Below are 21,104 nucleotides of genomic sequence, written 5' to 3' on the forward strand. Positions count from 1 at the left end.
GGAGTTTACATGCAGACAAAAATTCACTATCTTCCATTATTAAAAGTTGTCTTATGTATTATGTCAATTTTCTCTCTCTAATGATTTTTTCTTCCATTTGGCTTTGATTCTTCTTTGATGACATAATATAATTAATATGGATCTATGTTTAGCATAATTACACATATAAAGTCTATTAGATTTCTTTTTGTCAGGGGAAAGGGAGAGGGAAAAGAAGGGAGAGAGGAAAAATGTAAAACTCAAAACCTTGCAAAAAATGATTGAAAACAACCATTGCAAAAAAAACAGTTGCAATTAAATTAAATTAAAAATACTTAAATTGAAAAAAATTTAAACTCATTGAGTATCCATTATGCATACAGTGTTTTCCAAAAATTTCATTGCAGTTTTAAAGTATTAAATCTTTTGGAACCAATATATGTTATACTGGAAAGCTAATAGGGCATTGTAGATGGAGTAATAGTTATGGTGCCATGAAAACCTGGATTTAATTCCCTCCTAAATGCTGACTGTGTGACCTTGAATAAATTTTTAATTTTTGATGGGAAAAAATCATAATATATCTTTATCAATTAAAAATAATCATATACCCTTAACAATGTGCATTTTCTTATTCATAAGTTATTGGCATTTTTCTATGATGATAGTTTATATTGTGAAACTTAAAAATAGACATTTGAAAGGGATAGAATCAATATGAACTAATATTTTGCCTTTGAGTGACTAAAGAGTCACGTGAATTACTTGAAGAAAGAACCTGTGCTTTGGGAGAATCACTTTGGCAGCTTCATAGAGAAAACATAGATGAGAGATAGAGAAGGAGGAGATGAGAGAGAGAGAGAGAGAGAGAGAGAGAGAGAGAGAGAGAGAGAGAGAGAGAGACTCAATTCAGGAAGATCAACTAGAAGGTCATTATAAAAGTCCAGACAGAAATGCTTAAAGCCCAAAATATGGTGGTGATTGTATATATATAGCAGAATGGAAAATATGAAAAAGAGATGTTGTGGAGATGAAGTTGACATGATTAGGCAGTTGATTAGACATGTTGCATAAGGAAGCGTTAGGGCTTGAAGGATCAAGTTACCTTTGTTATAAATAGGAAAATTTAGTAGATAGGTTAAGGAAGAAGGAGACAAAACCAATGTAAAAAGGACTATGATTCATACTGTAATCCATTCTACCTCACCCAAAATAAAACAAAATAACAAAGGTCAACCAGGTGCAGCTAGGTGGCACAGTGGCTAAAGCACCAGGTCTCGAGTCAGGAGGACCTGAATCAAATTCAGCCTCAGACATTTAATAATTATCTAGCTAAGTGACTTGGGCAGTCACTCAACCCCCACTGCCTTGTAAAAGCAAAAACAAAAGGCATATCAAAAAAATCCAGATTGCTTCCAGAAAAAAAATTCTAAACTGCAAAACACATAGTGAATAAATTGTATAATTCTCAAAGCAAATAACAATTCTTTAAATGATCAGGAAAAAGACTTTCAAGTCTAAAGGAAAAGAAATTCAAATAACACAGGATTATCCTGCACCCACCAGAATCTACAAAAAAGAATGGAATAATATATACTGAAGAAATTAAGATCTCAAGACCAAGCCCAACAAAGCATACTGGGCAAATCTAAGCTTAAAAAAGATGGAGATTCAATAAAAGATTGAAATTTGAGTCATTATTTGCAGAATAAATTATCCTTGGTGGGGAAGGGAAAAAAAGAAAGAAAAAACCTATACAGTTTTAAAAAATGAAAATGATGACAAAATAATACAAAAAAAAAAACATAAGGAAGCAAGGGTGAAAGCAGAACTTAAATAGAAATCATGGTAGTGTAATAGGCCTGAAACTCCACAGATTAAAACTCACAACATCTTACCTACAGGTAAATCAGTTTTTCATATGAAACTTAATTAAGAAATAGAAGGATTCATAAAATAGGAAGAAAAAAAGGGAATGTATGCTGTTCACTAATTTGGTCAATGGTAAACAATGAAAGTAAGATAACTCTTGGTAGTGTCTGATCCAGATTTGAACTTGGGTCTTCCCGATTCTGGGCATGATGACCTATACACTGAGCAACCTGTTGCTACACAAATTCCAGGTTTTTTATTGCTAGGATTATTATTTTTATTAGTCTCCAGCCATGGTCTGGTATGACGGTAATCCATAAGCTTTCTATTTCATTCCTATTGAGCTCAAGAACAAAACAAGGGAGTGATGATAAATGTTTAACAACTGTGCTCTCTGTGGAAAATAAATATATGTATATATGTATGTATTATGTATGTATGTGTATATACATATATATTCATGACACATCTTTTATGTTTAATTTGTTATGCTTAATTTGCATTATTAACATTTTTCATCACTTTCTTAAGTCTAGAAAATCATCAAAATAATAAATCAACCACTGATTTGTAGCTATTATCTTTTTTCTTAGGTGTTAATATTCACAGTGAAAATTTAACAATCCACTTTTGCAACCTGGTTAAAGCTGGCTCCAGAAGGTATTTTCCATATGAATAAGTACTAGTAGAATCCTCTTTGCATTGGTGGGGCTTTTAATAAGTCTCATGTCTTGATTTCTCTCCCTGGTTCACTATCTTTTTTTTTCAACTAATATTTCATTTTATTTTTCCAATTATATTATGAAAATTTTCCAACATTGATCCACATGCTTATGCATATTTATGTTACATAGTTTCCTACATATTTGTATCTAATGGTAGTGAGATCCAGGGAGAAGGGGGGAAGAAAAAAGGAAAAAATTACATGCTAACTTAAGTATACATTTGAAAAGAACAGCAAATTATATATAATAAATTTTTAGATACTCGTGCAATCATCTTTTTTTATTCTATTATGTTATGGAAATGCTTGCTTTAATTCACATATTAAATAAATAGATAAATGCATGAAAGGAAAATTAGTAGCTCTGTATAACCTGAAAATCCTTTTCTTTTTTATAAATACATAGAAATGGTCTCTGTTGTGATACTTGACCACCAGGATGGGCTCAATTCAATAGCATTAAAAAGAAACGTTATGTCCTCAAAGTGGTAAAGGGAGAAACTTGAAAGGAAATGTTACCTAACTAGTTTTGCTCTGGGGAAACTATCCTATTATTCTGAATGGAAACTGGGGACATATTGGTAGAGTTTATATGGTTACATGTACTTAATTCTAACCTGGATTAAAGTTGTCTAACAGTTGAATGTAACCTCTTAAGGGAAATGGCTATCATATGTTTTTTCCCCTTTTTCCATTTCTTTTTTTTCCCTTTCCTTACCAACTACCACAAAAATTCTAGACAATATGGTTCTTGAATTTAAATGAATGTATATGAAGACAACATTACTAAATTGTGCCCCCTATCACTTTTATATATCACTTTGCACAACACAAAATTGCGAATAATTATAAGGAATATACAAGGAGGAATAGGTTACCTTCAAGTATACCAGAAGATATCTAAAGTTTCTTTTCCCTTGAATCCTCTGTGTGGACTTGTTTGTGAACAAATTGTACAATGGATTGCCACACTTATTTAGTTGAAGAAATTGTAAATGTTTAGGAAATGTGGCACAGATTGTTTTCTGTTACTTTGTTATTCTTTCTTGTTCAGATGAAATGTTTTGTTTTTTTCAGTACTATTTTTTGCCAAGGTCTATTAAATGAGGAGAAACTAAGTAATCAGACCTATACAAAACAACAGTAGAGATGTGAGTTAATAACTTTTTTTCAGGTTCAATCTAAACTGTTAAAAATTAATTAAAAACTAAAAAATTTAGTCAGAGATCCAGGTTTTTATCAATATCTATTTACATATATAGTTACACATATGTGGAAGTGCTTGTGTGTATATGTGTGTGTGTGTGTGTGTGTGTATTGATCAGCAAGCATTTGTTGTGTCTACTACACACCAAGTACTGGTCTACTTAAAGGGTAAACAGAGGCATTAAGATAAATGTCTTCCCACAGGTAGTTTATATTTTTCTGGAGTGACAACACATATAGATAAGTACATGAAAATAAAAGTATAAGCAAAGTAACATGAATATAAATACATATAAACACAATGATTAAGGTAATTGAAGGTAGAATACTAGCAAGTGGGTGAACCAAGAAAAGGAAATGGCACTTGAGCAGTTTTAAAGAAAATAAGGGATCCTAAAAAGCAGAGGTGAGATAGGAGAGCATTCCAAATGAGGGGGAACAGCCAATGCAAAGACAGGAAGATAACAAAATGAAGAGTCATATGCAAGAAACACAAAGGCTAATTTAACTGCATTGTAAAGTACAGAAAGAGCAATGGCTAGAATGCTAGAACTAAAGTCAGGAAGACTCATGTAACCCTAGGCAAATTATTTCACTGTGTTTGGCTCAGTTTCCTCATATGTAAAATAAATTCAAGAAGGAAAGGGCAAACCATTCTAGTATCTTTGCCAAGAAAATCCTAAATACGGTTACAAAGAGTCAGACGAAAGTGAAAATGACTGAAAAGCAACAACAGAGTACTATTAGAAGGGGAGTAAATAGAATCTAAAAGGTAATTCGAGACCAAAAATATGGACAGTTTTAACAATCAAAAAGAGTTGACTTTTGATCATAGAGGGAATGTGGAGCCCTTAAAGTTTATTACGTAGAGAACTGACATAGTCTAGAAAAATCTACAGGGAAAACACTTCAACAGTTTTATGAAGGATGGATTGGAATGAGGGAGAAACTTGAAGCTGAGGCACTAAAGAGGAGTTATAGCTAAAATTTTGCTATTATTGGACAAACATAATATTTGTCATCATGTACATATCATCTGAATTATGATTAAAAATTTATGTTTAAAACATTTTAGTAGAATCATAAAAATTTAAGGCTTTAAGATACCTTAGCAACTATCTAATCCATTCACATTCTAGATGCAGATATTTTGGACCAGCGAGAAGATTTTGGACTTTCCTAATAATAGTATAAAGAACAGATCTATAATTTTATTAGTATGAGGAACTACTATATATGATACCTATATACCAAAACAGATTGACATTTTCCCTGGAACATATACTTTTAAAAGCCTCAGAGTTAAGAGATTTACACAGGGTCACATGGCCAATACATGCCAAAGGCAGGAGTTAAACTGGGTCTACCTGGCTTTGAGATTGGTTTGTTATCCACCACTCTATGCTGCCTTTCTCTAGTAATAATAGCTAATATTTACAAAGTACTTGTAGGCTTGCCCAGTACTCTGCCAGTGTAATATAATTAGGATGTGCTAGAGAAGAGATTGTAGCCCCAGACTCTTTTGTAATCCCCAGATTATAAATTCTGTGTTTTTTATTCCACTTTTCTTCTCCTCTTCCACTAAATTATATAAGGAAAAATAACAGTAATAAATAATACCAATTATAGGCCAAGCAGGGCACCTGTTCCCACAAATTAACCCTAATTATGGGATCACAAAGAGTGCAGGTTTATAGGGAGCACAACTTCATAAAGAAAAGATTAAGAAGGGCAGGTAGGTGGCACAGTGGATCTGGGGTCAGGAGGACTAGAGTTCAAATATGACTTCAGACACCTAACATTTACTCAGTTATGTGACCTTGAGCAAGTCACTTCACCCCATTGCCTTGTAAAAAGCCAAAAACAAACAAAAAGAAAAGATTAAGACTCTCTCTCTCTCTCTCTCTCTCTCTCTCTCTCTCTTTCTCTGTGTGTGTGTATGTGTGAATAAGGCCCCCTCACTGAAGTTTTAAGAAGATAAGAGATCTCTTAAATAAAATCAGTTATGAATGATATTTATGATCTCTCCAGAAGGGATTAATAAGCTTCCTTCTTAAAATGAAAGCTAAATAGTTTACAAAAAAGTGAATATCAGACATAGGACAACTATTTATTTCCTTTCAAATACTCAGATAGTTTTAGAATATTATCAATTTAATAATTACTGTCAATGTAAAGGATTATAACCCATTCATACCTTTCTCCACATCTGTATTTTGTCACAGAAAATCCATAGGCTCAATGTCTTCTTCATTTTCTCTCGACCAAATGAATATCAAGGGTGTTCTCTGGCCATCTATCTGTCATTTTAAAAATTTACCATGTGACCATCTTATCTATCATAAAGTTCTATAATTCCAGTCTGTATTCCTGTTTTTCATAATTCCTTGCTGGTTATATCTTGTAACATGTTTACATGCACCAAAAAGCTCTCCATTGTCCACTGTGAGATATTCATCTTTACTTCTTCAGAAACAATAACATCATAGATCTTGCAGCAACATTAATAAGACGGCCTATGTCTCAAACATTGCCTTTTGCTATTTAGGAAAGCTTTAGGACTATAAAAAAATGCTTTTCAGTTTTCCCAATGACTGTCAACTTCTCCTCCTCCTCTTTTTCAACTCTAGACCCACGTATTTGTCTATTAAGCTTGTCAGACATACTACTGAACAAGCTCTGCAGGTATTCATTAATGTGTTAATGTGGACAATTAAGATGAAGAAGGAGAAAAGAGAAAAATTATGTATAAAATGCCTACTATGGGCCAGCTTTGTACTTACTGCTTTACAAATATTATTTCATTTCATCCTCACAACAATCCAGAGAGAGGTGAACCCTGCATTTTACAGTTGAGGGAAATGAAACAGAGAGAGGTTAAAAATAACTTGCTTAGAGTCAAAAGCTAACAAATCTTCTTGACTCCAGACTTAGAACTTTATCACTCAGTCACCTATGTGATAAAGCTTACAGACTTCATCTACTTCTTCTTTCCTGTGTGAATAGACAAGCCCAATGAATACCTCTGAAAAAAAGATATATCTCTTCCTGGTCACTTCAGTGTCTTCAGACATGCAATCAGCACAATATTATCTTCAAACTGGAGCATCTAGAGGACTTTGAAATCTAGAAAGTGTCTTCATCCTCAGAGTGGCCTTTGTGTTGAATGTCCTCCATCACAATGATGAGCACTTTTGGTGAGAGAATATTTCCCTGTATTATGCTTTCTCATGAAATAAATGCTGAAAATATACAAAACTCAAAAATGTACATTGAAAAAATAATTAAAACATGGATTCTTATTAGTAAACTCTTTTGAGAAGTAGGAAAGAATCCCATAGATTTTTAGAACTGTTAAACTTTATTTTCAACTGTCTCTGCACAGTCTGAGCAGGACATCAAGGATCAGATCTTCTTACCATTTAGGACATAGTTTATGCTTTCAAATCCCAGATAATATTATTACTGTCATCTTCTACTTAAAGCATTATCACAGTTGCAACAAACTATTTCTCAAGTTGGTCAATATTGAGAAACCCATGAAGTCTTGAGCTCAAGAAATATCTCCCATAACTAATATCAGTGTCTTGGGATCATTATCTGGTCACTTAATACCAGGGAAAGGAATATAAAGGAAAAAGAGATGATTTGATGTCTGTCCTGGAAGTCAACTAGGCAAACTCAAATTCACATTGTCATATTGAAAAGAATATCATGAAGGAGGGATGAGGACAGAAAGCAAAGGAAAAAAATCAATCCTCTCTTCCCAACAAAGATGCTTTTCCCAAAGAAGAAGGAGCTTTACTCTTTCCTTATTACTCCTACTAAAGGGGAAGTTATTTTGGCCAAGGAATCAGAGAACATGTCCTTCCTCATGGAGTCAAAACTCACATATTCTTTTTATCTTGATTGATATTTTAGTTTATTTTTCCAATTACATGTTATGAAAGTATTTCCACAATCATCGACTTGCATATTTAAAAACTATACAATTTTCTTCCACCCTCCCTCCCCCCTGCCACCCATCAGCAGCAAATGGTCTAGTGAATATTGTACATGTACATTTGTACTTAACATATTTACATATCAGTCATTTCGAGGAATGTTTGAGGAATTAGGGCTAAGGGAAAAGAAAGAAAACCATAGGATAGAAAGGAAAAATATGAGAACTTTTTAAAAAGTGAACATAGTGTTGAATCAGATTCTGTAGTTTTTGGGTTTTTTTTTATTTTGGGGGGGTTGTGCCTTTTTCCGATCCATAACAGATTTCCCAGGGTTTTCTTATCTCTCTGATCTGCTGAAGGGAGTTGCATACATCATAGCTGATCAACACAATGTTTCTGTTAAGGAAAACAAATTTATTCATGAAAGCAAATCTAAGGGTTCCTCACATTATTCTTGTTACACTAATACCTGACATATAATTCTTTAAGGCTTCCAAAGTATTATGCCAAGGTCAAATGGCTAATAATTATCAAAGATCAAGTTCAATCTCAGTATTCCCAGTCACCATGATTTTCATTCCACCATGATGCCTATTTGACTAAATTATATTAAAAATGATAATCATAATTCACATTTATATATTTGTTTTAAGATTTGTAAGACACTTTAAATGCATTAGAGCATTTGAAATCCTGTGAAGTAGGTATTGTTTTTATACTCATTTTACAGAAAAAGAAATTGAGACTTGGATAGGCATATGACATGATACTAACTTAGGAAGTATCAGAGATAGAATTTGAATACAGGTCTTGCTGATTCCAAGTATGGCATTCTTCCCATTCAGTGAGACAGTTAAGATTCCATGCCAAGTCTGCTAGCTGCTATTTCATTTTATTCCAGCTACAATAGGTAAACTCCTCAAAAGGATTAAGCATCCCACAGAGTTCTGGAATCCATGATCCTATCCATGACTAATGTTCTATTCCATAGATTTATGTGTTTTTTTAAATGGACAAGGATGTCTTGAGTAAGCATGGCAATGACAAATTCAGAGCCTAAAATATAGTCTTTTAAGACTTCAAGCAACTTGAAGTGAGTGAACTTTGAAAAATGAAAGGAAAAGGACAATTCCAGGATTCAAGAATTTCCCAAAGCCAGCAGGAAGTTTGTAATGGGGGGAGATAGACATTTGCAAGGTGAGGTCTAAGGATATTTTTGAAGTAAGTGAAACTTAAAGTCTATAGTACTGATCCTTACATAGTCTGTTCCCTTTTTCTCTTTTCAGAATCTTCAGAATCTCTTCAGACTCTTCCCCTTTTTAAAAATCTTCTTCCTCTGTATCCATTTCTACAGGAAAATAAACACACTTGTTTAAAAATATATTCATTTTAATATATTTATAGATTTTCATTTTTAGTCTTAATATTCTTCAGTATCTAGCACAGTGCTTGACACTTAGTAAATGCTTTTTGATTGATATCTATCTAATCCCTCTCTCTCTCTTATGGAATCATACATCCCTTCTACCCATCACCTCAGTTCAGGTCTTAGATTGATTTGTCTTTCTACTTCTATTTTGTCCCTTCTCCAATCAATCCTCCATATAGCCGCCAAAATAATCTTCCTAAGGCACAAGTCTGAGCATATCAGTCCCCAGCTAAAACAACAGCTACCAAAAAAGAAAAAAAAAGCAAAACAAAGAATTATTTGAGTTGCTCAGAGGCAGTTAGGTAGCATGGTTGATAGAATACTGTGTCTAAAATCAGAAAAATCTAAGTTGAAATCTGACCTCAGACATATTAATTTTGTGACTCTGAGAAATCAAATAATCTGTATCTACCTCAGTTTTCTCAATCATAAAGTGGGGACAATAGCACTTCCCTCACATGGACCAAATGAGAAAATACTTATAATGCATTTAGCACAATGGCTATAGGTATTTAATAAACATTTATTTACTTCCTTTCTTTATTTCTAAATTACCAAAAGCTTCATTAGCTTCTGCTGCTGCTTTTGCAAAGTCACGTCTCATTTTACATTCCATGTTAGAAATATCATAGCATTTGGTATAAGCAAAGTGGCAATAATATCAATAATTTATAAAATACCTAGAAATCTATGCCCTTAAATCTTAAGGTTAGATGCAATAAGAATAACTACATCAATGACAAAAAAAAAATTCTAAAGTCTCTCTGTGGTCCTGGCCTTTTTTGTAGCCAGTAAAAAGTATTCTGGTATGAAGTGTTTTTTTTAATCAAAGTTTGACATTTCCTAACACAATGACACAAACTACTCTTTCAAGTCTGTTGGATATCAAATCTTCATTTCACACATCCTTTTGCTTCAACTTTTTAAAAATAATATGCTTTGAGACCTAATTATCTTTTAGTTCAGAATCTCTTTGGTTTCTCTGAGTGGAGTCAATTCACTCTGAGTGACCAGTATGACTTTTACAAGACCTTGAACTAGCAGTCAAGACAACAGTCATTCAGTGTAATCACTCAAATGTACCCTATGAAAGCAGGAAGAAGAAGGGATAAATATGTTCATTATAATTAAAAACAACAACTCTCAAAGCTTCTTCCCTGGTTTAATGCTGAAATGTATCAGCTCAAACTAATTAGTTTTGGAGGGACTACTAATAAATTCTAATATTCCTCAAAGAGAAATGGTTTGTAATTTAATTTTTATTAAGCTGTTACTAAAGTTTATGCTAATTAAATCTGGACTTCAATAGCAATTAATCCCCAGTACAATTTAAAAGTGTAAATAATGCAATAAAGTAAATAATGCTGGTTTCTTGCATAGAAGCATTAGGCAAGGTAGAATAGGGAGACAAGTGCATGTGTGCAACTAAATATGGCAGAATGTATGTAAAAGAATGAGGAAAAGTGAGGTAAAGAACACACCAGTCTTTAAATCTCACTGGAAGACTTCATGAGCTAGCTATGTTCTGCATGTATTCTCTCCAGAGAATGATTCCTCCATTGTAAATGTTGACGGTTAGCTCTTGAGGTATCTTCTATGAACAAATGACTTGTCAAGTCCTGCCCCTGGGAACAAGATGAAATAAACAGCATGAAGGAAGAGGAGAATCTCCAAGGATAATGCTAGTACTGCTGAAGGGCATCTTAGCTTTGTATGCTCCTGGAGTTGCCTTATCCAATTTGCTGTCTTATTTTTCTCCCACATGTGAAAACATACAAGCTCGCAAATGTATATGCTCTTCTAGGGAGAAGAGTCTGGCTGTGTGTCTCCTGATTCCATTCAAGTCTGTCTTAAATACTTTAAGGTTTTATTAAGGGGGTTTAAAATTTTTTTCCAGGTAAAATCTCATATTCATAACAATAGGGGTCTAAAAGTTTAAAAGGCATGGCTGGATAGACTATGTACCTGCCAAAGTAGTTTGCTTTTGTAGCCTATCCCTGGAGTCCCACAGCAGATAATTAACTTAAGAAGAAGCCTTTATATTGCTTTGGTATATAACTCCCAACTGTAAGGAATTCTTATATGATTGTTATAGCATTAACCATAACTTCTGAGTGACAAAATAGGAAAATGTTTCAAATACTCACAGAGGTGGCTATCAGCCACAATATTTCCATTGTTGTTGGTGGTGTTTAGTTGCTTCAGTCATGTCTGACACTTTGTGACCCCATTTGGCAAAAAAGGGGGTTTGCCATTTTCTTTGCCAGCTCATTTTACAGATTAGGCAAATAGGGTTAATTGACTTGTCCAGGATAACATAGCTAATAAGTGACTAAGGCCAGGTACGAGCTCAGGAAAATGAGTCTTCCTGACTCCAGGCAGTTCATGACCATAAATGCTAGTCAATTTTATTGATCAAATACAAAATCAAGATATGAAGGACTGTCTCAGAACCAAAAGATCTGAATTTGAATCCTGACTTTGATATTTATTAACTGTATGACTTTGAGCAATTTATTTTCTTCTTACTTTGAACTTTAATGTCTCCTATCAAAAAGTAGAGATAATAATCCTATCATTCTCTTTTCAGAGAAGTGTTTTGAAGAAAACATTTTGTAAACCTTAAAGTACCATACAATTGGGAATTATTATTAAAGAGACAAATAACCAATCTACAAATTTGACATATCCTTGGGAAGAGTTATAATGGCTATCAACACTGGTCTAGCAAAGGCTCCTAATAAAGACAATAACTGTCCTGATGAGCCATACACCAAACTGAATCTATCCATATTGGAAGTTATTGTGGCATCTTTGTTGTTGCTCCTGTTTAGAATGCCCTCCCACACTGGCCTCTAACTTTTCAAGTTTTATGAAATGATCAAATGTGGCTTTCTTTCATGAAACCTTACCCAAACATTCTTAATCAAGAGTGTAATGTCAGAAGTTGAACTTTCTGTGATATGGTTCCTTTAAAAAAGGTTGATTTGGTAACACATTTCTGCATCTTATCAGAAAGAGGCCAGGCACCAGCAAACCATGTCACTCAATACCTTAAATCCATCATGAATTAATTTCATGTAATTTTATACAATTTCCCTAAGTTTTTAATCCTTAAATTCTCATTTTGAATTTTCCCTATTTATGTATAATTTTTTCCATTAGTCTATCTTTTAGATTATTCATTTTTCTCCCTATACTCTCTCTCCTAGAGTAGGGAAGAAACAAGCAATTATTAAACACCTATGGTTGCTTTTGTCCTTCATTACCAGTTCTAAAGTGCTTTCTAAATATTATTCCTTTTGATGGGGCAGCTGGGAGAAATGTGAATAGAGTAATAGGCTTAAAGCAAGAAAACTGGAGGCTGATTTCTGTCTCAGGCACTGCTTGTACCTAAGATGGGTCTCAACCCCAACTTTCTGATGTACAGAATTGGAAAATAATAGCATCTATCTCAGAGAGTTGTTGTAATGATCAAATGTTATCATGTTAACATGTGTATATATATATATATATATATGTGTGTGTGTGTGTGTGTGTATAAAAACCTTAAAAACACGACAGTTATTAATTCAGCTTCTACACAGTTGTCAGACTGATATTCATAAATCAGAGGTCAACCTGATCATGTCTTTCTCCAATTCAAAACTCTAGTAGCTCCCACCAAGATAAAATGAAAACCCTTTGCTTGACATTTAAAGTCCTTCAGAATCTGATTTTAATTTATCTTTCAAAGTTTAGACATGTTATTCCCTTTCATACTTTCTATATCCTAGGCAAAGTAGCCTACTTGCTCCTTCCATCTATGGCATTCTAATAAAATATAAGTTCTTGAGGACAGAGACTATTTAATTTTTGGTCCAGTAGAGTATCTGAACACTTCAGAAATAGCTGTTGAATGGATAAATTAGTGAGTGAACAGAAAACATTTTTGGTCTACTTTTGGATAGGCATTGTACTAAAGAATAAAAACATAAATACATAAGTGAGACAGTCCATTATCTCAGGGATATCACATTCTAATTGGCAATGGAAACACATTTAGTGAATTGGTAGCCTGGGAAGGGAGTTTTGGTAGGAGTCACAAGGATGGTGCCTGAATGTGTTCATCAGTCAACTGACTTGACTTCTATATAAAAAATATTCGTATTGATGTGTTTACTTATCTAGATCAAGAAGTAAAAAGTAGTGAAATCGGTAATGCAAGAAACAAAAGAGTCAGCAAAAAGATAAATGACGGGATAACAAGTGAAATGTGGTCTATTCTGGAGCTAACTAGTTAGAGTAGGTCAAATAGGTTTGTGCTCACTTCCCAATCAAAACAACTCCAAAGCTGGGAGTTCCAAAGTTAGGTGGATTAATTCTTTCCAAGGGTCTAGTGTAGTAGTGTGATTTATAGAACTGTACATTAGAGGCTAAATGTTCCAGTTGGGAGAAATTGGGCCAGCAGCAGATCAGAAGTCAAAATGGTCTAGGTGCTTGGCCAAATGGGATATTAAGCATGGTCTGGATGGGGCCAACTAGAGAAAGAGTGGGTTATGTGTGAATGAGTGTACTAAATGAATGCTTCTTTAATTTGTCATCTCTCTCATTTTCTTTCCAGGTGGTTAGATAGATAGATAGATAGATAGACAGACAGATAGATAAACAGATCTATATCTGTTTCTATCTCCCTACCTAATATACACTGATGTTTCTCAGAGACATATCCTTCAAATCCCAAACTTTAGCCTACGTTGCATACATCTTTCTCCAGTAGAATTTATTCTATGTACCACTCCTAATATTTAATCATATATTATCTCCCAAGATTATTTAAATATAAATATTTTTTAAAAAGCTCCAAATTCCTTAAGACTGTCTTTTACTTAATTTTATATAGTCCCATTAGGCCCAGACCAGAGAAACAATAAGTCTCATACTGAAAGATAAAAGAAGAGGTTGAACCTAAGAAAATGAACGTGGATGGATAGTACAATGCCATTGAGCCAAATACTGCTTCATTCATAGCATCCAAGATCAAGAAACTGGGGAATGCTGAGTGTTCAAAGATGAGAATAGATTGGTCAAAGGCATATTTCAAATGTATGTTAATTGTCTAACAAAAAAAAGAATCCAAGGTACCAAAAGCAAAAGACATTTTTTTTGATATAGCAAAAGGTAAAGAAGTCAAATTAGTAAACTGTATCTGGAAGAAAACCAAATTCAAGGTTAAAGTCAAAACAGCAAGTCAATCACTAAGTGACAAAGCAAATCAAAGGCAAGAATCCAAAGCAATACCATATTCTAAAGGGTGGAATGTAATTTGCTTCAATCAAATAGTGGGAGCATCTGCTGCTTTTAAGCCAGGGAGTATGGTACTAGTCTCACCTCCCCACTGTAATTGATGGACCACCGCTGCCATGGTATAGGCTTGTCTGTGCAGTCTACTAAATGGGAGACAGCTGTGTCAGGACTAGCTCCAGATACTTTTATTTCCCTCCTAACACCAAAAAGAGTACTAGGCATACACCAGATGGTGAATAAATATTTGTTGTTGCTGTTAAATGCTGCAGAATGCTATAAAATGAAAGATGCCCAGAAGGAACTCCTGACCTGATAGTCCCACTTCTTATGTCTGTACTACTCATGGAATTTGGGCAAGTTATTTTCACATTGTTAAATGAGACCCCCCGCCATGCCAAATCAGTTGAGGGCCAATTATCCAAAGATCTTCCAAGAGGTCTTATAGACAACCCTACTAATTGAACAAACACAGAGTATTTTTTCCATGTGAGCAAGCACAGGAAAAAAGAGATACAATAGGGACGCTCAAACACATGAATTGCCAGAGAAAATTCCTAGCTCAAGGCAAACACATCAAAATATTATTTTTTATTTTTTCAGTCAGATGTGATTTTATTACCAGGATCAACTCCTGACTCTGAACTCCTTTTTTCTACTGTAGTCAATAGTCTTATCACCTAGGAAGATGCTGCCTCTGCCAACATTAGCTAGCCTTTTTACTCCGAAAAATTTTTCCTTCCTTTCTCTGATTGGTCTGTTCTTCCTAGAGCCTCCATTTTATGGAAATTCCTAGCCATTCATGTTTATTCTTTCATTCTTCTCCAGGATCCACTCCTGGTTTTCCAGATTTATTTCTTTACCATGTCCCAGTAAAGATGTATTATTTCACTCATTCATTTTCCCACACATACATTTCAGCTTCTTTTTATGTGCTATTTTTCCTCATTTGAACACAAGCTGTTTAAGGACAGGGACTGTCTATTTAATATTACTAATATTTAGTATAGTGTCTGGCAAATATAAATCACTTAATAAATGCTTGTAACAATGCTGATGGTCAACTGCCCTAAAATTTAATAGTGTTAGAGAGTTATCTGAGACATTGAGAGGTTCAGGATCACACAATCAGTATGGGGCAAAAGCCAGACTTGAGTACAAATCTTCCATATTCAAAGACTAGGTCTCTATCAGTATAATGAATTTTTATTTATTCACAATAATCTTTTTACATGACACTAATCAGTTTCTAAAATAGAGACAATAATAGATTTTATCTATATCTAGATGGACTTACCATGACAAAAGGGCAAGTGGAATTACCATGGTATCCCAGAGAAAGCAAAGCAAAGAGATAACAGGAAGGCTGGATTATCTCCCCCCACCACCACCACCAAAAGAGTATCTTGCTGACCACAGACAAAGTCATAGTCTTTAGACTGTGATACTTCCACATAATTCAGTTAGAAGTAAACTCAATTCAAGAAAGTAACCTTATAAAATGTCTTCTTTGACAATTCAGCTGTCTATTATCACCTGTTTATTATAATCTTCATTTTACAGATGAGGAAAGAGGCAAACAGAAAGTATGACTTGTCTGTGACTGCACAATTATAGTAAGACTGTGAGTTATAGTGAGGCTGGATTTGAACTAAAGTCTTTCTGATTTCAGGACCTGTGTTTTATCCACTACATCACCAAATGTCTTATTATATGATTCTGTGCCCATATTTGAAGTGTTGTGTTCAGTTCTAGATGCAAGATCCACTAATAAATTCAAAAGGGAAAAGAAATCAGGTGCTAGGTTTTTTTATAATAAGACATAGAAAACTGCAGCAAATGGAGGTATGCTATGTTATTTAACAGCATGTATTGAAGAAGAACTGAACTGGCTTTTAGGTTAATAATTGAGGAAATATGAACACCAGAATTCTCCTATGATTAGGGGACAAAATGTACTTTGTCTGATCAGAGTTAGAAGATGAGAATTTGGTTCCCAACCACAAATTTGTCTGTTTAGAAGCAGAAAATCAGAGAGGTCAACCAGCAGATTAGTTTGGTGGAGACATTGTGCCCACTGAGGTTTTAGTGAAGCACAGTATGAATCAATTCAGTTTAGCAGTGGAAGCATCTGTCCAACATAGAAGCTACATTCATCATGAAACTTTTATGTACATTTCCTGAGACAGAAAAAAAAAACAATGAAGTTGTGAATAGGTTTTCTTCATTCATATATTTCCTCAGAATATCTTTAATTGTGTGCCTACTTTTCCTGGAGACTAAGTGCATTAAAGGAAAATATGTCCCATATTTATATATGAATTTAATAAGTACCTGTGATATTTTTATCCTATTGTTAAGCATACAATATTTTTGTATAAATAAAAGCACTTTGGTGAAGGTTCAGGAATTAAATGGTAAAAATGGGGAGTGGAAAATGGTTTGGAGTGGGGAAAGTTTGGGGTAGTGAGGTCAATCAGAAGGCTAATTAAATAATTCAAAAGAGAGGCAATGAGGACCTAAACCAAGATGGACTTGAAATAGAGATACTATAAGAGCAAAAACAGCAAGATTTAACAATGTGCAGGGTTGAGTGAGAGTAAAAAGTTGAAGGATGATAACAAGCTTATGAGCATGGGTGCCTAGGAAAATAGAGGTGTTAACAACAGTAATAGAAAAACTGAGAAGAATGAACAATTTGATAGTAAAGACTACATAATTTGAGTTTGAAACTTCCAAAAAAATGGTCTGAAACTGGGGTTTAGGAGGTAAATACTTTTAGAAGTTCTCCAGGATAAATATTACAAATTCTTTCACTCCATCTTCAAATGATATAAACTAAAGAAACTTCTCTATGTTTGCTGAACCTCTGAGTGGTTTACCACTTAACAATGCCCTTCTTAAGATATTATGTTCAGAATTGCACACAGATCTCCAAATGTGGACAAAGAATTGCACAATATAGCACAGTGGATAAGGCTCTAGTCTTGGAGTTAGGAAGATCTGAGTTTAAATTCAGACTCGGTGACATACAATAACTGTGGCCATGGACAAGCCACTTAACTTCTGTTTGTCCTCATTATTCTCATCTGTAAATGAGGATAATATTAGTATCTACCTCCCAGTGTTGCTGTGAGAATCAAATTAGATAATAATTGTAAAGAATCAAACACTATGTGTGTACATAGTAAGCACCATATTATTGTTAGTTATCATCATCATCATTATTATTATAATTACTATTATTTCATTATAGCATTTGAAAATGACTTCATAGCCATCTCATTCAACCTATACCTGAAAGGAATCCCCATTGTAACATACTTGACTATTGCTCATCCAGACTCTGTTTGACTATTGAATGACAATGAAAGAGGGAGAACCTACCACCTCTTGAGTCAGTCCGTTCTATTTTTCTGACAAATCTAAGTATTAAGAGTCTTTATTTTTCCATAACATAACTAAATTTTCCTTTTTTTTTTTACAATTTCTACCCATTTATCCTAATTCCTCCATTTGGAATTATACAGAACAAATATAATTCTAAACTTTCTTTCACATGACAATCCATCAAATACTTGTAAACTTATGTTCTGTCTGCCCCAGGATCACTTTTCTTCTATTATAGTTGCCCTACTTTTTGAGTATTCTCCATTTTTATCAGCATCTTTCTTAAATTGAAATGCCTGGAACTGAAGATGATATTGAAGATATTATATGACTAACATATGGTCTAGAGAGAGTATACCTTCTCATTCCTAGAAGCTATATCTCCCTTAATGAAATCCAAGATAACAAAACTTTTTGGACTTCAATATCACAATGCTGTGTCATACTGAGTTGTTGTAAATTCTCCTACCTTGTTCATGTAAACTATTGTCTCTTGTTCCATCTCATCTGATTCATCTACCATCCCCTCCCCCAACCCCCAGGCTGAATCCAAAGCCTGGAGAACTAAATCCTTTTATGCTCTGAAATCTCAGCCTAGAGTCTCACTTTCCTTATTGATGGCATCAGTCACCAGTTTTCATGTTACCATATGCATAGCCCCTCTCTCCACACAAATCTCTAGTTCTAGAATTATAGTTCAGTCAATTATAGTCAGTCAATAAACATTCATTAAGCACCTACTGTTTCCCAGGCCCTGTGTGAAGAAGATATATAGAAAGGCAAAAGATAGTTTTTGCTTTCAAGAAATTCAGACTAATAAAGCTTGATACAAGAGGCAAATAACTACATGCAAACAAGATATTGGAAAATAATTGGAAATTATCAATAGAGAGAAGGCACTGAAATTAAAAGACACCAGAAATGATGTTCCATAGAAGATGGAATTTTAGCTGGAACTTAAAGGAAACCAAGGAGAGATGAGAAAGGAGATCATTTCAGACATGAGGGCCATAAGGTAAAAATACCTGATGTTATAACTGAGGAGCATCAAGGACAACAGCATCATTATTAGATCACACTCATACTGGGGGTATGAGAAGGAAATATAAGAAGATAGGAAAGGTAGGGCTGAGACAGTTTATGGAAAACTTGGAACAGTAAACAGAGGGTTTTAAATCTGATGTTTAAGTTGAAAAAGTCTCTTCTAGAGTTTATTGAGTAGGAGGGTGATATGGTCAAACATGGACTTTAGGAAGATCATTTTGAGAGCTGAGTGGAGAATGGATTGGAATAGTGAGAGATTTGTGGTAATGAGACCAACCAAGCAGGGTTGCATAAAAATATAGTATAAAACTATAAAGTGATGAGGCCCTGCACCAAGGTGTGGCAGTGATAAAGGGGTTAATTGAGAGATGTTACAAAGGCAACTCAATAGGACTTAGCAACAGATTAGATATGGAGGGTGAAGGAGGGAGGAGAATGACACCTAGGTTGCCAAATCTGTCACTACTTTTGAAAAAGATGTGTAAACTGTTGCCCTAAAGCTTCATTTACCATCCCAATGAGTTTTTAATTCAAAATAACCCTCCCTGGGTACACTTTCCCATAAGTACAATTATCTTCCACAAATAAAATCTAAGTTCCTTCAGGGCCCGAATTCAACCTCATGTCTATATTTTACCAGCACTTAACATAGTTCTTACTACATAGTAAGTGCTTAATATATATTGATATTTGGAAGAGATATTATATCTGTAATTTAGGACTTGAGGATCAATACAGGATCAAGAGATAACAAGCTAGAAAAAGGAAGATTTCTACTCAATATAAGAAAGAAATTTCTAGTAATGTATACCGAAACATCATATATGTGTGGGTAGGTATATATACATATATGTATGTGTATAAGTGTGTATATACAAAATACATGTGTGTTCAAACAGATGCTAAATCAAGAATGCTGTAGAATGTATAACATGGAACCAATGTAAACACTAAAAGAATGCCTTCTGTGGGGGTGGGGGAAGAAAGAATGGGGGGGGAAATTGTAAAATTCAAAATAAATAAAATCTTTCTTTAAAAAAAAAAGAAAGAACCAAAGAAAGTATACTGTAGAATGTAATTGGAAAAAATACTATTATAAATGCTTTCTTTTTTTGTATTTATCTTAAGTTGTATGGGTTGTTTATTTTTGCTATTTATTTTTCCTGAATACTAAATCGATCATTCTGTGGTTGAAAAAAATAATTAGAAATTTACATTTCCCAAGTAGAATTTGATTGCATTAAAAAAAAGGTGTTGAGTATAAAATTTTACCATAGAAAGGTGGACTAGATAACCCCTGAATTATCTTTTATGTCTCTGATGCCACATAGATATATGAATCAAGGAGTCAAACATACTTTTTCCTTGTTATTAGAGTAACCAAAAAAAACCTATTCAATAGTTTTTAGAAATCCTGCCGTTGGAGTCTTTGATCCATGTCTAACTTTCTTCCCTCCCCTCCAAAACTCCTATGAAAAGAATATAGCAGAATACTAGATAATTCTTGCACATATTAAGTTAAAATTTTCTTCTGTGTAACTTTTTTAGGAACCATAGCTCTGCCTTCAAAATTAACTCAATATTTCTTTCCTAGGACCAGACTTTTCATGTCTGAAAATTATTACTATCTACTATCCTTCACTGCCAAATTTTAACTTTCAGGTTAAATATTCCTCCTCTCCAATTGTTGCTAATATGGCCCAGTTTCTACTTCTCCCTATCCTGGATATGCTCCAGTTTACCAATGTCCCTTTTAAAATATGTCACCCAGAACAAAATGCAGAATTCCAGATGGGCTCTATTAACCAACCTTAAATAAATACACATAAGGATCCATGTGTCAGAAACACTACCAAATATTTTGAGATTTAGAAATGCCTACTTTATTCTTTTAACTTATATAATTCAAAGTTTCTTCAAGAAAGAATGCTTTCCATTTACCTACAAAGACCATTTAATGAGAATTGGTAAGGTAGAAAGGAAAATAAAAAAGAAACACTGAAGTCATTGAGTACAATTTGGTTCCACAATTCATTTTTTAAATATCCAAGATATTTGGGATTCAATAAACTGAGCTCTTCCTAACTAGCTTTAACTGTTCATTCAAAGGGTTTATGTTATAACAAGGTGGTTGAATGGATTTTTTTAAATCCTCATATTTAGCATCATTAGGTTTTATAGTCTCTACAAGTTCTACACTATGAAACTTTGACTCTGATATTATCATGTGTAT

The sequence above is a fragment of the Macrotis lagotis genome, chromosome 4 (genome assembly GCF_037893015.1).
Source record: "Macrotis lagotis isolate mMagLag1 chromosome 4, bilby.v1.9.chrom.fasta, whole genome shotgun sequence".
Classification (NCBI taxonomy): domain Eukaryota; kingdom Metazoa; phylum Chordata; class Mammalia; order Peramelemorphia; family Peramelidae; genus Macrotis; species Macrotis lagotis.